This window comes from Rana temporaria, chromosome 10 (genome assembly GCF_905171775.1).
Source record: "Rana temporaria chromosome 10, aRanTem1.1, whole genome shotgun sequence".
Classification (NCBI taxonomy): Eukaryota; Metazoa; Chordata; class Amphibia; order Anura; family Ranidae; genus Rana; species Rana temporaria.
In genome coordinates, this window is record NC_053498.1 from 141,076,045 (window position 1) to 141,092,907 (window position 16,863).

Here is a 16,863-nt window from a genome sequence, read left to right on the forward strand (position 1 = left end):
TGCTCTATCCAGTTTTGCCTATACAGTGGAACCTCGGATTGCGAGCAACGCGGTTAACGAGCGTTTCGCAATAGGAGCGCTGTATTTTGAAAAATCCTAACTCGTTTTGCGAGTGTTGTCTCGCAAAACGAGCAGGATTCAGGCCGAAGCGGCGTGCAGCACCGCGTTTGGCCTAAAGTGGGGTTCGAAAAGACTTAGAAATACTCCGTTCCCGAGCCTTTCCGAGGTTTGCCAAGGCCAGCCGAGCTGTCCTCGGGCCTTTCCGGCTGTTTCCGAGGCTCTCCGGCACCCCCCCCCACTTCTGGTTGCATGCGGTATTGCATGCCACTGAAGTCAGTGTGGAACAAATTATTTTAGTTTCCATTGACTTGGGTAAACTTGCTTTGATATACAAAAGGTTTGGATTACGAGCATACTCCTGGAACAGATTGCGCTCGTAATTCGAGGTTCCACTGTAGTTGTACTTTAACTGTTCTAAGTCTGGTCTGAAGTTACTCAAAGGGGTGCATGTGGGCCCAGGCGTATTAAAAATATACTTGGTTCTGTAAAAGCACTATGGGGTATGATGAAATACCACTTCAAAAGTGAAGACAAATAAGAGACGTGTACGGTAGTTGCTAAGAGTAACAAGCACAAGTTCAAGACAGAAGTAACCAGTCGTTAGGCGTGGTACCTATTAGGCTCCATTCACACCTAGGCGTTTTCACGCCTGACGCCCGCCGCTATTGCAGCCTGCAATACGCTGGAGGGGTGATTTAACATTGTCGGCTATGGAGATGGTTCACATCTCCACGCCGAACGCCGAAACGCCTGAAGCTCAAAACAAGTCCCTGACCCTTTTTTTCAGGCGTCTTCGGCGTTCGGCCATATTACACAATGTGTAATCACCCCTCCAGCGAAAATTGTGGTAAAAAACGCTGCGTTTTGTCACTGCAAATCGTGGTAAAAAACACCACAATTTGTCGCGGCAAATTGCGGTAAAAAACACTGAAAATCGCCTACGCCTAGGTGTGAATGCAGCCTAAAGGTGACAGGCTCTCTGGTGGTCATCATCCAATATCAACTAGATCTGAACCCACATTACGGAGTTCAATGGCCTGGTCAAAAGTGAAAGAGCTATTGAGCATGCATGAAGTCCGTGCTATGTGCTCGACGGGACCCCATTCTGTTACTGGGAGTGCGGTAGCAGAGGTAAGCTGGACTGGTGGAGTGAGCAAGTTACAGAGGGCTTGATTTACTAAAACTGGTGCTCAAAGAATCTGGTGCAGCTGTGCATGGTAGCACACAGTGAAGGCTCATCTCTAAGTCGGGGAATTGCTTTAAAGTTAGATTCTTCACATAACTGCAGACTGTACACACGATCGGTCCATCCGATGAGAATGGTCTGATGGACCGTTTTCATCGGTTAACCGATGAAGCTGACTGATGGTCCGTCGCGCCTACACACCATCGCTTAAAAAAACGATCGTGTCAGAACGCGGTGACGTAAAGCACAACGACGTGCTGAAAAAAATGAAGTTCAATGCTTCCAAACATGCGTCGACTTGATTCTGAGCATGCGTGGATTTTTAATCGATGGTCGTGCCTACTAACGATCGTTTTCTTTCTATCGGTTAGGAATCCATTGGTTAAATTTAAAACAATGAATGAGAGAAACTAAGGGTGGGACTTTGAGGAAGGACATCACTGCCATATGAACCAAAAACATATGGTAAAAAGTATTTATTATACAAACTCATTCAATCTATTGGGGATGGAGGCATGCTAGTTATTGTCTCAATTGAAAGTCCCAACCTTAGTTTTAGGCCCCATTTTTTTAATTTAAAACAAGTTGGCTTTTTTTTAACCGATGGATAAATAACCGATGGCGCCCACACACGATCGGTTTGGATCGATGAAAACGGTCCATCAGACCGTTCTCAACGGTTTAAACGATCGTGTGTACGCGGCCTTAGTGTTTGTAGTAACTTTCATTCAATCAATCAATCAAGTGTGTCAAGAGGGGCTGAGGTTATTCAAAGTCGAGGCACAGAAGAGAGGATCCGATCAATCAAGTGGCTCCTGCATGGGGTAGAGCTACATTCATACAGATCTCTACATCATTAGAAGGAAGAACCATAGAGTAGAGAGGCACAGCAAAAAACAGAGAACCCAAGTAACCAAGCAGCTCCTGCGGGGGGTTGAGTAACGCTGCATTTATACAGATCTTTATATCGAACCTAAATGAAGAACCATAGAGTAGAGAGCAGGGCTCAAGTTCTGCGGGAACGCGTGGGAACCGAGTTCCTGCACTTTTTTCACAGCAGGAACTCAGTTCCCCTTGCAGGACTTGAGCAGCCGAGCCACCCGAGCCAATCCTTCACTAAGCGGCGATGCCCAGCTCGAGTCACTGTCAGGGGCAGGCGAACCTTAGTAATCCTTTATGTTACTGGCAGCTTCCTGTATATGGATTCATCGGGTAGTGTGCGGGTATTCCGTCACTTCCTCGATGCCGCAATGTCTCCTGGGAGCTTTTGTCATTGTTCCCAGGAGACATTGCGGAGGTCTGCCGCGAGTTATCGCGGGATTTAGAAAGAACTTGCGGTTTAGTAATTATGCATATGAGCGTATCATTTTTTTTTTTTTTTTGTGGGAGTTCCCCCACATTTTACCCCAGGACTTGACCCCTGGTAGAGAGGCACAGTAAAGAACAGGAAACCCAAACAACCAAGCGGCTCCTGCGAGGGACAGCGCAACCTTTATACAGATCTTGATATCAAGCCTAAATGTAGTATCGTAGAGTAGAGAGGCACAGCAAAGAACAGAGGGCCAGATTCTGAAAGAATTACGTTGCTCCACGGCAGCGTAACGTATCTGATTTACATTACAACGCCGCAGGTTTACAGCGTAAGTGCCTGATTCACAAAGCTCTTACCTGTAAACTTGCAGGTGGTGTAACGTAAATCTGCTTGGCGCAAGCCCGCCTAATTCAAATGGGGCGGGCACCATTTAAATTAGGCACGTTCCCGCGCCGAAGGTGCTGCGCATGCTCCATCGGGAAAATTACCCGACGTGCATTGCGCTAAATGACATCGCACGGACGTAATTTGTTTAGACGTTAACGTAAATGGCGTCCAGCGCCATTCAAGGACGACTTACGCAAACAACGTGATTTTTTTAAATTTTGACGCGGGAACGACGGCCATACTTAACATGGCTTAGAACACCTAGGGCTCAGCCCTAATTTTACAACGTGTATCTCGACGGAAACAACGGAAAGTTAGAGCGACGGGTAACGCGGACGTTCGTGGATCGCCGTAACTAGTCATTAGCATATTCTACGCCGACCGCAATGGCCTCGATACCTAGCGGCCGGCATAGAATTGCATCCTTAAGATCCGACAGTGTAAGTCAATTACACCTGTCGGATCTTAGGGCTAGCTATGCGTAACTGATTCTATGAATCAGCCGCATAGTTAGGACGGGCGGATCACAGAGATACGACGGCGTATCAGGAGATACGCCGTCGTATCTCTTTTGTGAATCTGGTCCAGAGAGCCCAATCAACCAAGAGGCTCCTGCATGGGGGGGGGGGGTAGCGCTACATTTATACAGAGCTCTACATCAAACCTAAATGAAGAACCATAGAGTAGAGAGGCACAGCAAAGAACAGAGAACCCAATTAACCAAGCGGCTCCTGCCAGGGGCAGCGCTACATTTATACAGATCTCTACATCAAACCTAAATGAAGAATCATAGAGTAGAGAGGCACAGGAGGATTTGGTTTCAGAAAAGAGGATTCCCTCTTGAGGAAGGACAATTAGGAGGTATCAAACAGAAATTTTCCATAGTCTTCATAATTCGATATACCTGTAAACTATAAGGTCCTTATTATTTCAAGGGCCATCTACGCATGGTGGAAAATAGTGTAAGTCCACGCTTTAATAACAACAAGAAGATTTTGGAGTAAATTGAAGCCAGAAAATATTAATCGGGAGATATTTGTAAAAAGTAGAGTGGAGGAGATATTGGGCCGTTAGAAGGTAGCCCTTGTTATAGGAATCAGACACATCTGGAAAAGATTATTAGGCTTGGGCTGTGTTTCATATCACAAACAGGTACTTGGTTGTGCTGGTAGCAGCCGTCTCTGGGTGGGCGAGGGATTAGGCAAAGCTTTGACATGACGGAGAGCCGAGGGACACGGTGCTGACATGTCTCAAACACCACGCTAAGCCTCAGGGGCGAGATCTGAAAAGTAGGCTGGAAAAAAAAAGAAAGAAAAAGGCCCAAAATATGAAACGATTTATTACGCGGCTGATCTCTAAATCACACCGTTAACAGCCCTATCGAAAATAGTAAACGGCTAAAGGAATGAAATCCTATCGACAGCTGCGGGGGAGGCTTTCCGCAAAACATTCACTCGCTGCTTAAGATGAAAATTGTTTGGGGGAAAGGACAATGAGGACTGAAAGTTTGCACAGGTCACGGAGCCCGCGAGGGAATCTCGCTATTTCAAGGACTTTATATTTATGACATAAATGTATTTCGGTATGCTAAACCAGTTCTGTGTGGATAAGACGGGCTTAGCAGTCGTTTTGATGGAAGGCAAAGTGGGACAAATATTTGAGGCCACCAAGACAGAGGGAGCAACCACTAAAATTCGTAGTAATGAGGGCTGAATAAGAGAAACCTTCTTTTCTTAGAATTTATTTTGAGATATTGTTCTACTGAGCCAAGCAAGAGGGTCGGCGGGGCAGCTGCCCTGGGCACTGTGATATCATGTGAGGTTTGGGGACACCAAAAGGAAATTAGGGGGAGGGGATTTGTGTTAGGAGTGGGAATTTGGGGGGACGGCAGGTGATAAGAATTATTTTAGGAGAGGAAATTTAGGGAGGTGTGATTTGTGTTGAGATATTGGGGGATTGGGGGGTGGGAGAAGATGATTTGTGCTAGGATAGGGGATTTGGGGGGTTTGCGCTAGAGAAAGTAATATGGAGGGGATTTGGCACAGTAGTGGCAATTGATGGGCACGCTGGCAGCAATTGATGGGCACACAGGCAGCAATTGGGCACACTGGTTGCAATTGATAGGCACACTGGCAGCAATTGATGGGCACACTGGTGGCAATTGATGGACACACTGGCAGCAATTGATGGGCACAATGGCAGCAATTGATGGGGCACACTGGCAGCAATTGATGGGGCACACTGGCAGCAATTGATGGGGCACACTGGCAGCAATTGATGGGGCACACTGGCGGCAATTGATGGGGCACAGTAGTGGCAATTGATAGGCACACTGGCAGCAATTGATGGGGCACACTGGTAGCAATTGATGGGCACACTGGCGGAAATTGATGGGCACAGTAGTGGCAATTGATGGGCACACTGGCAGCAATTGATGGGCACACTAGCAGCAATTGGGCACACTGGTACAATTGATGGGCACACAGGCAGCAATTGGGCACACTGGTTGCAATTGATAGGCACACAGACAGCAATTGGGCACACTGGTTGCAATTGATAGGCACACTGGCAGCAATTGATGGGCACACTGGTGGCAATTGATGGACACACTGGCAGCAATTGATGGGCACACTAGCAGCAATTGATGGGGCACACTGGCAGCAATTGATGGGCACAGGGGCAGCAATTGATGGGCACAGTGGCGGCAATTGATGGGCACAGTTGGGCACAATTGATGGGCACATTGATTGGCAGCAATTGATGGGTACAGTAGCTGCGTTTGATGCCACAGTGGTGGCAATTTATGGGCACAGTGGCTGCTCTTGATGGGCACAGTGGCTGCAATTGATGGGGTTTTTATTTAGTTTGTTTGCGCCCCCCCCCCCCCCAAAAAAAATCGAGCACCAGCCACCACTGACCCGTAGTAATAGACTAGGGGACACTTTATTGGGCCAACAGTGTTTTTGTTTGCATATTAATTCCTATTCATCTCAGTTTAAAAAAAAGGTTAATGTGATTTATGTTCTTAGTGTGGGATCATCTCATTGATTGCAATGGAAGACAATAACATCTCTTCATGAGGAACACCAAGTCATAAATCTTCGGGACTGACAGCGGAGATTCTGCTGGAGGAATGCCGTCCCGGAATGATAGAGTCTTACAGAAGAAGGATGGTCTCCGGATTTAATGGATTGACTGACAGAATAAAAACAACGCAGGCAGGTGAAATCTGACAGAGTTTTCCTCAATCAGAGCTCAGCTTGATGCTGACTAATTACGCTGTAATGGTATTTGTATGCCGCTGCCACTGGCGGAAATTAGCTGACAGCACATCAATATTAATGCCGCCTCTTGCATAGAAATGGCCTGGCAAGCCTCCCAATCAAGAGAACGGCGCCCGTATTGCCAGGAACGTACAGCGGGCGCGCTCTTAAAACTGACAACTACATTCTGCTACTTCTGTGCTGCCTCACAGCAACCAATCACATTCAAAGTTCTATTCTGTAACTGCGACCACTCATGCTGGTGGCTTTTCGTATGCATGCTCATGTATTCATGCTGCGCAGGAATGTATGGCGGTGAAAGTTTGTGAATACCCGACTATTACACCCGATTCAAGGACAAGAAGGAGACTTTCCTACAACGTGTCTTTGAACTCCCTGCACAAAATGTTCATTCAAATATATTCCTTAAAGGATGTTCATCCACTTTATAGGCACCAAGGGCCAGATTCACAGAATAAGTACGCCGGAGTATCTGCTGATACTCCGGCGTACTTTCAAATTTGCCGCGTCGTATCTTTATTTGGAATTCTCAAACCAAGATACGACGGCATTTGGCTAAGATCCGACAGGTGTATTGCTTCGTACGCCTTCGGATCTTAGGATGCAATACTTCGGCGCCCGCTGGGTGGAGTTCGCGTCTTTTTCCGCGTCGGGTATGCTAATTAGCTGTTTATGGCGATCCACGAAGGTACGCGCGTTCGTCGCATTCTCTAACGTCGTCGCTAGTCGTCTTTTTCCGTTGCAAAGTTACGGCTGCTATTAAGGTGGTGTAAAAATAGACAGCCCATGTTAAAGTATGGCCGTCGTTCTCGCGTCGAATTTCAATTTTTTTTTTTTGCGTAAGTCGTCCGGGAATACGAAAGGACGTAACGCACGTCGCCGTTCAAAACATTACGTCGGGGCGACGTCATTTCGCGCAAAGAACGGCGGGAAATTTCAAAACGGAGCATGCGCAGTACGTTCGGCGCGGGAACGCGCCTAATTTAAATGGTCCCCGCCCCATTTGAATTAGGCGGGCTTGCGCCGGACTGCTTTACGCTACGCTGCCGCAAGTTTACTCGCAAGTGCTTTGTGAATCAAGCACTTACGATGAAAACTTGTAAGGGGATATGTTACGCCAAAGCGCAAGTACGTTAATCTGGCCCCAAGTGCCTTTGGAAATCACCTTGTAGAAGCAAAACGTGACCTCATCACTGTGCTGCACCTAGCCTGTGCACAGAGCAGAGTGGGAGGGGCTCTGCAGGCTCCACCCACTGCAGGCTGCCTGCAAAAAACTGCAGGAGGGGTGGAGACAAGACCAGTCCCCATGTACAAGGGGAAAGAGCAGCAGTGACGGGTCTTCATTACAGGAAGGCTGACACTGGATCAGGGCCGCCATTAGGGGGGTACAGGCAGTACACCTGTAAGGGGCCCGGAGGTCCCCAGGGGCCCAGATGGCAACCCCCTTTTTTTTATTTTATTTTATTTTTTTATTTATTTTTGTAAGGGGCCCGGAGGTTCCCAGAGCCCCGGATGGCAACCCCCCCCTTTTTTTTTATATATATAAAAAAATATATATATATTTTTTTATTTATTTTTTTGTTTTTATTAAAAGTCCCCAGGGCCCCGGATGGCAACCCCCCTTTTTTTTATAAAAAAAAATATATATATTTTTTTATTAAAGGTCCCAGAGGTCCCCAGGGGCCCGGATGGCAATCCCCCCTTTTTTTTTTATATATATATATTTTTTTTATTAAGGGGTCCAGAGTACACCAGGGGCCCGGAGGCCCAGAGGGCCCTGGATGGCAGCCCCCCCTTTTTTTTATAATACATTTTTTTATATATTTTTTTTATTATTAAAAGGGCCCAGAGGTCCCCAGGGCCCTGGATGGCAACCCCCCCCCCACCCTTTTTTTTTTAATATAAAAAAAAACTTAATTTTTTTTATATATTTTTTTATTTCTTTTTTTTTTTTTTTTTATTAAAGGTCCCAGAGGTCCCCAGGGGCCCGGATGGCAATCCCCCCCCTTTTTTTATTATTTTTTTGTATATATATATATATATATATTTATTAAGGGGCCAAGAGTACACCAGGGGCCCGGAGGCCCAGAGGGCCCTGGATGGCAGCCCCCCTTTTTTTTATTATTTTTTTTTATATATATTTTTTTTATTAAAAGGGCCCAGAGGTCCCCAGGGCCCCGGATGGCAACCCCCCACCTTTTTTTTTATATAAAAAAAACTTATTTTTTTTTATATATTTTTGTTTTAATAAAGGTCCCAGAGGTCCCCAGGCCCCCCCCTTTTTTTTATTATTAATATATATATATTTTTTATTACGGGGCCTAGAGTACACCAGGGGCCCGGAGGTCCCCAGGGCCCTGGATGGCTACCCCCCCTTTTTTAATATATGTTTTTTGTAAGGGGCCCAGATTTGTGGTGAAAAACCCCCCCAGCTTCTCAATTAGCGGCGGCACCCCCCCCGCTTCTCAATTCGCGCCCCCCCCCCTGGTTCTCTGCCCCCCGGGGCCATGCCTGAAGCTGTGTAAGGGGCCCCATAATTCCTGATGGCGGCCCTGCACTGGATTACTGCACAGATCTGGAAGAAATGGTCAAAGCACACCAAGATTCAAGAAGAATACACATGACTATTTGCCTTTAGACAATATTTCCTTATCCTAGAGTTCAGCTTTAACGGGTAACGAAGGGCTAGGAAGCCACGAGGTACAGTGAAACCTCGGATTGCGAGTAAAGCGGTTAACAAGCGTTTTGCAATACAAGCATTTTTTTTTTTTTTTTAAATCCTGACTCGGTTTCGTGAGTGTTGTCTCGCAACACGAGCAGGATTCGAGCCACAGCGGTGTGCAATACCGCATTTGGCCAGAGGTGAGGGGCGCCGGAGCCGATCAGAAATACTCAGAAAAAATCCAGAGCCTTTCCAAGTTCAGCCGAGCTGTCCTCGAGCCTTTCCAAGTATTTCTGAGGCTCTCCAGCGCCCCCCACCTCTGGCCACACGCGGTATTGCATGCCACAGAAGTCAATGCGGAACAGATTATTTTCCTTTCCATTGACTTCTATGGGGAAACTCGCTTTGATATGCGAGTGCTTTGGATTACAAGCATTCTCCTGGAACGGATTATGCTCGTAATCCAAAGTTCCACTGTATAAGGCTTCTACCTCCACCCACCCCCGAAAAAGGAAAATCTTACCTTTATGTGGAGCTTTATGTTTGTTCTTAGACTAATCAGAGCATCAAAACATTATCTTCAGATCTAAAGAACAAAATAATTCATATTAAAAATGGGTTGTGATTTCATATAAAGGCAGAACGTAAAACTATAAAAAAATTATTCAGATTAAGCATAAAACACAAGATATTGGGGTAGATTCAGAAAGCAATTGCGTCTGCGTAACCATAGTTACGCAGCGCAATTGCTTAGTTGCGCCGGCGTATTGACTGCTCCTGATTCAGAGAGCTCGATACGCCGACTGCAGCCTAAGATATGACTGGCATAAGGCTCTTATGCCGTCGTATCCTAGGCTGCATTCTTACGATGGCCGCTAGGTGGCGTTCCCATAGTGGTAAGCGTAGAGTATGCAAATTGCATACTAACGCCGATTCACAACCCTACGCGAGCCCTGCGTACGCATTTTACGTCGTTTGCGTTCGTCGGGTTCTGCGTAAGGCTGCTCCTGCTATTAGCAGGCACAGACAATGCTACGTATACCCGTCGTTCCCGCGTCGCAAATTTTAAATTTTACGTCATTTGCGTAAGTGAATCGTGAATGGCGCTGGACGCCATTTATGTTCACTTTGAAGCAAATGACGTCCTTGCGACGTCATTTGCCGCAATGCACGTCGGGAAAGTTTCCAGACGGAGCATGCGCACTACGTTCGACGCGGGAACGCGCCTAATTTAAATGATCCACGCCCCCTACGGGATCATTTAAATTACGCGCGCTTACGCCGGACATTTTTATGGAGCGCCTCCGCAAATTACGGGGCTACTGCTTCCTGAATCAAGCGTAGCGCAAGTAATTTACGGAGGCGTAGCATAAAAACGTAATGCAGCGCCTCTGTAAAAAGTGCGCGGCACTACCTGAATCTACCCCAATGATGACCAGTCTGCATTCCTTCTTTATTACGGTGTTCTGACCCCCATAATATTTTGTCCCATCTTCCTATGTGCTGTTGAAGTCTAGCCATGTTTTTGGATAGGTCAGCCCACAAGGTCATCCGGCAATGCAACTAGGAGGAGTCTCTAACAGTGGGAGGGGCTTACAACTTCAGCCTACTTACTGTGTACAGGGTAACATATGGCACAGTTCCTGTACCCCAAAAAATATTTTTTTACAGAGGAACTATACTCACCTTTACTCCAGCGATTTGTTTTGTTGGGTAAAGTTCAGTTTTAATTACAGTGCAGCAAGTAGGAGTCTAACAGGGGTCCAACAAAAAATGACCTCCCTCCATAAGCCTAAATCCCCTCCAAGTACAGATCACCCACCATAGTACAGCTCCTCCCTCCTGTACAGTTCCTCACCCCCAGTACAGATCCTCCCCCCAGTATAGCTCTTCACCCCCAGTACAGATCTTCCCCCCAGTATAGCTCTTCACCCCCAGTACAGATCTTCCCCCCAGTATAGCTCTTCACCCCCAGTACAGATCCTCCCCCTAGTATAGCTCTTCACCCCCAGTACAGATCTTCCCCCCAGTATAGCTCTTCACCCCCAGTACAGATCTTCCCCCCAGTATAGCTCTTCACCCCCAGTACAGATCTTCCCCCCAGTATAGCTCTTCACCCCCAGTACAGATCCTCCCCCCAGAATAACTCTTCACCCCCAGTACAGATCTCCCCCCCAGTATAGCTCTTTACCCCCAGTACAGATCCTCCCCCCAGTATAGCTCTTCACCCCAGTACAGATCTTCCCCCGAGTATAGCTCTTTACCCCCAGTACAGATCTTCCCCCCAGTATAGCTCTTCATCCCCAGTATAGATCCTCCCCCCAGTATAACTCTTCACCCCCAGTACAGATCTTCCCCCGAGTATAGCTCTTTACCCCCAGTACAGATCCTCCCCCCAGTATAGCTCTTCACCCCCAGTACAGATCTTCCCCCCAGTATAGCTCTTTACCCCCAGTACAGATCCTCCCCCCCAGTATAGCTCTTCACCCCCAGTACAGATCTTCCCCCGAGTATAGCTCTTCACCCCCAGTACAGATCTTCCCCCCAGTATAGCTCTTTACCCCCAGTACAGATCCTCCCCCCAGTATAGCTCTTCAGCCCCAGTACAGATCCTCCCCCCAGTATAGCTCTTTACCCCCAGTACAGATCTTCCCCCCAGTATAGCTCTTCCCCCCCAGTACAGATCTTCCCCCGAGTATAGCTCTTCACCCCCAGTACAGATCTTCCCCCCAGTATAGCTCTTCACCCCCAGTACAGATCTTCATCCCCAGTGTAGCTCTTTACCCCCAGTACAGATCTTCCCCCCAGTATAGCTCTTCACCCTTAGTACGGGTGTTCTGCCTAAAGTTCATGTCTCCTAGTTCAGATTCTTCCCCACACAATACAATCTCACCAGTACAGATATAAGCCAAAATCCCCTCCAAGTACAGATCACCCACCCCCTAGTACAGTTCCTCCCTCCTGTACAGTTCTTCACTCCCAGTACAGATCCTCCCCCCTGTATAACTCTTCACCCCCAGTACAGATCTTCCCCCCAGTATAGCTCTTCACCCCCAGTACAGATCTTCCCCCCAGTATAGCTCTTCACCCCCAGTACAGATCTTCCCCCCAGTATAGCTCTTCACCCCCAGTACAGATCCTCCCCCTAGTATAGCTCTTCACCCCCAGTACAGATCTTCCCCCCAGTATAGCTCTTCACCCCCAGTACAGATCTTCCCCCCAGTATAGCTCTTCACCCCCAGTACAGATCTTCCCCCCAGTATAGCTCTTCACCCCCAGTACAGATCCTCCCCCCAGAATAACTCTTCACCCCCAGTACAGATCTCCCCCCCAGTATAGCTCTTTACCCCCAGTACAGATCCTCCCCCCAGTATAACTCTTCACCCCAGTACAGATCTTCCCCCGAGTATAGCTCTTTACCCCCAGTACAGATCTTCCCCCCAGTATAGCTCTTCATCCCCAGTATAGATCCTCCCCCCAGTATAACTCTTCACCCCCAGTACAGATCTTCCCCCGAGTATAGCTCTTTACCCCCAGTACAGATCCTCCCCCCAGTGTAGCTCTTCACCCCCAGTACAGATCTTCCCCCCAGTATAGCTCTTTACCCCCAGTACAGATCCTCCCCCCCAGTATAGCTCTTCACCCCCAGTACAGATCTTCCCCCGAGTATAGCTCTTCACCCCCAGTACAGATCTTCCCCCCAGTATAGCTCTTTACCCCCAGTACAGATCCTCCCCCCAGTATAGCTCTTCAGCCCCAGTACAGATCCTCCCCCCAGTATAGCTCTTTACCCCCAGTACAGATCTTCCCCCCAGTATAGCTCTTCCCCCCCAGTACAGATCTTCCCCCGAGTATAGCTCTTCACCCCCAGTACAGATCTTCCCCCCAGTATAGCTCTTCACCCCCAGTACAGATCTTCACCCCCAGTGTAGCTCTTTACCCCCAGTACAGATCCCCCCCCCAGTATAGCTCTTCACCCTTAGTACGGGTGTTCTGCCTAAAGTTCATGTCTCCTAGTTCAGATTCTTCCCCACACAATACAATCTCACCAGTACAGATATAAGCCAAAATCCCCTCCAAGTACAGATCACCCACCCCCTAGTACAGTTCCTCCCTCCTGTACAGTTCTTCACTCCCAGTACAGATCCTCCCCCCTGTATAACTCTTCACCCCCAGTACAGATCTTCCCCCCAGTATAGCTCTTCACCCCCAGTACAGATCTTCCCCCCAGTATAGCTCTTCACCCCCAGTACAGATCCTCCCCCTAGTATAGCTCTTCACCCCCAGTACAGATCTTCCCCCCAGTATAGCTCTTCACCCCCAGTACAGATCTTCCCCCCAGTATAGCTCTTCACCCCCAGTACAGATCTTCCCCCCAGTATAGCTCTTCACCCCCAGTACAGATCCTCCCCCCAGAATAACTCTTCACCCCCAGTACAGATCTCCCCCCCAGTATAGCTCTTTACCCCCAGTACAGATCCTCCCCCCAGTATAACTCTTCACCCCAGTACAGATCTTCCCCCGAGTATAGCTCTTTACCCCCAGTACAGATCTTCCCCCCAGTATAGCTCTTCATCCCCAGTACAGATCCTCCCCCCAGTATAACTCTTCACCCCCAGTACAGATCTTCCCCCGAGTATAGCTCTTTACCCCCAGTACAGATCCTCCCCCCAGTGTAGCTCTTCACCCCCAGTACAGATCTTCCCCCCAGTATAGCTCTTTACCCCCAGTACAGATCCCCCCCCCAGTATAGCTCTTCACCCCCAGTACAGATCTTCCCCCGAGTATAGCTCTTCACCCCCAGTACAGATCTTCCCCCCAGTATAGCTCTTTACCCCCAGTACAGATCCTCCCCCCAGTATAGCTCTTCAGCCCCAGTACAGATCCTCCCCCCAGTATAGCTCTTTACCCCCAGTACAGATCTTCCCCCCAGTATAGCTCTTCACCCCCAGTACAGATCTTCCCCCGAGTATAGCTCTTCACCCCCAGTACAGATCTTCCCCCCAGTATAGCTCTTCACCCCCAGTACAGATCTTCACCCCCAGTGTAGCTCTTTACCCCCAGTACAGATCTTCCCCCCAGTATAGCTCTTCACCCTTAGTACGGGTGTTCTGCCTAAAGTTCATGTCTCCTAGTTCAGATTCTTCCCCACACAATACAATCTCACCAGTACAGATATAAGCCAAAATCCCCTCCAAGTACAGATCACCCACCATAGTACAGCTCCTCCCTCCTGTACAGTTCTTCACCCCCAGTACAGATCCTCCCCCCAGTATAACTCTTCACCCCCAGTACAGATCTTCCCCCCAGTATAGCTCTTTACCCCCAGTACAGATCATCCCCCCAGTATAGCTCTTCACCCCCAGTACAGATCCTCCCCCCAGTATAGCTCTTCACCCCCAGTACAGATCATCCCCCCAGTATAGCTCTTCACCCCCAGTACAGATCCTCCCCCCAGTATAGCTCTTCACCCCCAGTACAGATCTTCCCCCGAGTATAGCTCTTTACCCCCAGTACAGATCCTCCCCCCAGTATAGCTCTTCACCCCCAGTACAGATCTTCCCCCGAGTATAGCTCTTTACTCTCCTCTAGTACAGATCCCCCCTAATACAGATCTATGGAGCCCAGCACAGATCTATTCCCTCCCACCAGTAGAGTTCTCCAGTACAGGTCTCCCTTCCAGTACAGATTCTTCCCCGCACAGTACAGATTCCACCAGTACAGATTTGCTGTCCTCTAGTACTGATCCCCCCTAATACAGATCTATCGAGCCCAGCAGTGAGCACACAGCAATTCTCTCCCACCAGTAGAGTTCTCCAGTACAGGTCTCCCTCCCCAGATCAGATTCTTCCCCACAGGTCTCCCTCCCCAGTACAGATTCTTCCCTACACAGTACAGATCCCACCAGTACAGATCTGCTCTTCTCTAGTACAGATCCCCCCTAATACAGATCCATGGAGCCCAGCACAGATCTATTCCCTCCCACCAGTGGAGTTCTCCAGTACAGGTCTCTCTCCCCAGTACAGATTCTTCCCCACACAGTACAGATCTGCTCTCTTCTAGTACAGATCCCCACCAATGCAGATCCATCGAGCCCAGCACAGACAGATCTATTCCCCCCCACCAGTAGAGTTCTCCAGTACAGGTCTCCCTCCCCAGTACAGATTCTTCCCTACACAGTACAGATCTGCTCTCTTCTAGTACAGATCCCCCCTAATACAGATCCATGGAGCCCAGCACAGATCTATTCCCTCCCACCAGTAGAGTTCTCCAGTACAGGTCTCCCTCCCCAGTACAGATTCTTCCCTACACAGTACAGATCCCACCAGTACAGATCTGCTCTTCTCTAGTACAGATCCCCCCTAATACAGATCCATGGAGCCCAGCACAGATCTATTCCCTCCCACCAGTAGAGTTCTCCAGTACATGTCTCCCTTCCCAGTACAGATTTTTCCCCACACAGTACAGATCTGCTCTCTTCTAGTACAGATCCCCCCAATGGAGATCCATCGAGACCAGCAGATTCTTCCCCACACAGTACAGATCCCACCAGTACAGATTTGCTCTCTTCTAGCACAGATCCCCCCAATACAGATCCATGGAGCCCAGCACAGATTCCCACTTGGCAGTACAGATTCCTGCTGACCCAGTACAGATCCCTAATGTACAGCTCCCACCAGTACAGATCTCCTGTCCTCCAGTAGAGACCCCCCAGTACAGATACCCCCCCCCCCCAGTATAGTCCCCCCCTTCCCAGTACAGTTCTCCAAAAAATCCACTCACCAGACTTTAACCAGCTCCAGAAGATTTACCCCCTTCCCGACTAGGCCATTTTTCGCGATACGGCACTGCGTTATTTTACATGAGAATTGCGTGGTCGTGCAATGTTGTACCCAAATAAAATTTATGTCCTAATTTTCCCGACAATAAAGATTTCTTTTGGTGGTATTTGATCACCTCTGCGGTTTTTATCGTTTGCGCTAAGAACAAAAAAACCATTGATCATTTTGAAAATTAATAAATATATTTTTGACTTTCGGCTACAAAACATATCCAATGAAAAAAAAAATGGAAAAAAATCCAATTTCTTCTTGGCCAATATGTATTCTGCTACATTCTTTTTTTTTTTTTAAATCCCAAAAGGTGTATATTGATTGGTTTACGTAAATGTTATAGCGTCTAAAAACTATGCAATATATTTATGGGATTTTTATTTATTTATTATTTTATATATATATTCATACATAAAATGTATTTATTTACTAGTAATGGCGCCAATCAGCGACTTACAGATGGCCTGCGATATTGCAGCAGACAAATTGGACACTAACTGGAAACCAGTGACATTAATACAGTGATCAGTGCTAAAAATATGCACTGTCACTGTACTAATGACACTGGCTGGGAAGGGGTTAACATCAGGGGCGATCAAAGGTTTAACTGTGTGCCTAGCCAGTGTTTTACTGTAGTGTGGGGGAGGTGCTTTTACTAGGGGAAGGAATGGATCCTACTCCTTGCTTTGCAGGAACACAGGATCCATGCCTTCCTTACTGATAGAACAGCAATCTGCCTTGTCTACATAGGCAGATCGCTGTTCTGCCTGTGTACCGAACGATCAGTGGGTGCCGGCAGACATGGGGTCCACGGGACAACCCGATCAGCTCCCACTGTGTAGAATCACCTTGGGAGCGTGACGGCTCCGCCGCGCCGAACAATCAGCGGGTGCCAGCGAACATCGGGTCCACGGTACAACTTGATCGGCTCCCGCTGTGTAGAATTATAGTGGGAGCGAACCTCCGCACCGAATGATCAGCGGGTGTCAGCGGACATCGGGTCCACGGGACAACCTAAACAGCCTGTGTAGAATAACAGTGGGAACGAACCTCCGCACCGAATGATCAGCGGGTGTCAGCGGACATCGGGTCCACGGGACAACCTAAACAGCCTGTGTAGAATAACAGTGGGAACGAAC

General features: G+C 48.2%; 1 protein-coding gene across 3 annotated transcripts in view; it reads right to left on the reverse strand.

The window, feature by feature from the left end:
• PKNOX2 (PBX/knotted 1 homeobox 2) overlaps positions 1-16,863 on the reverse strand; it is a 524,525-nt gene that overhangs the window by 267,686 nt on the left and 239,976 nt on the right. For all 3 annotated transcript variants that reach the window (XM_040326438.1, XM_040326439.1, XM_040326437.1), the window contains exon 3: positions 9,415-9,477. The gene's annotated coding sequence lies outside the window, so the exon portion shown is untranslated. The remainder of the gene's footprint in view (positions 1-9,414; positions 9,478-16,863) is intronic.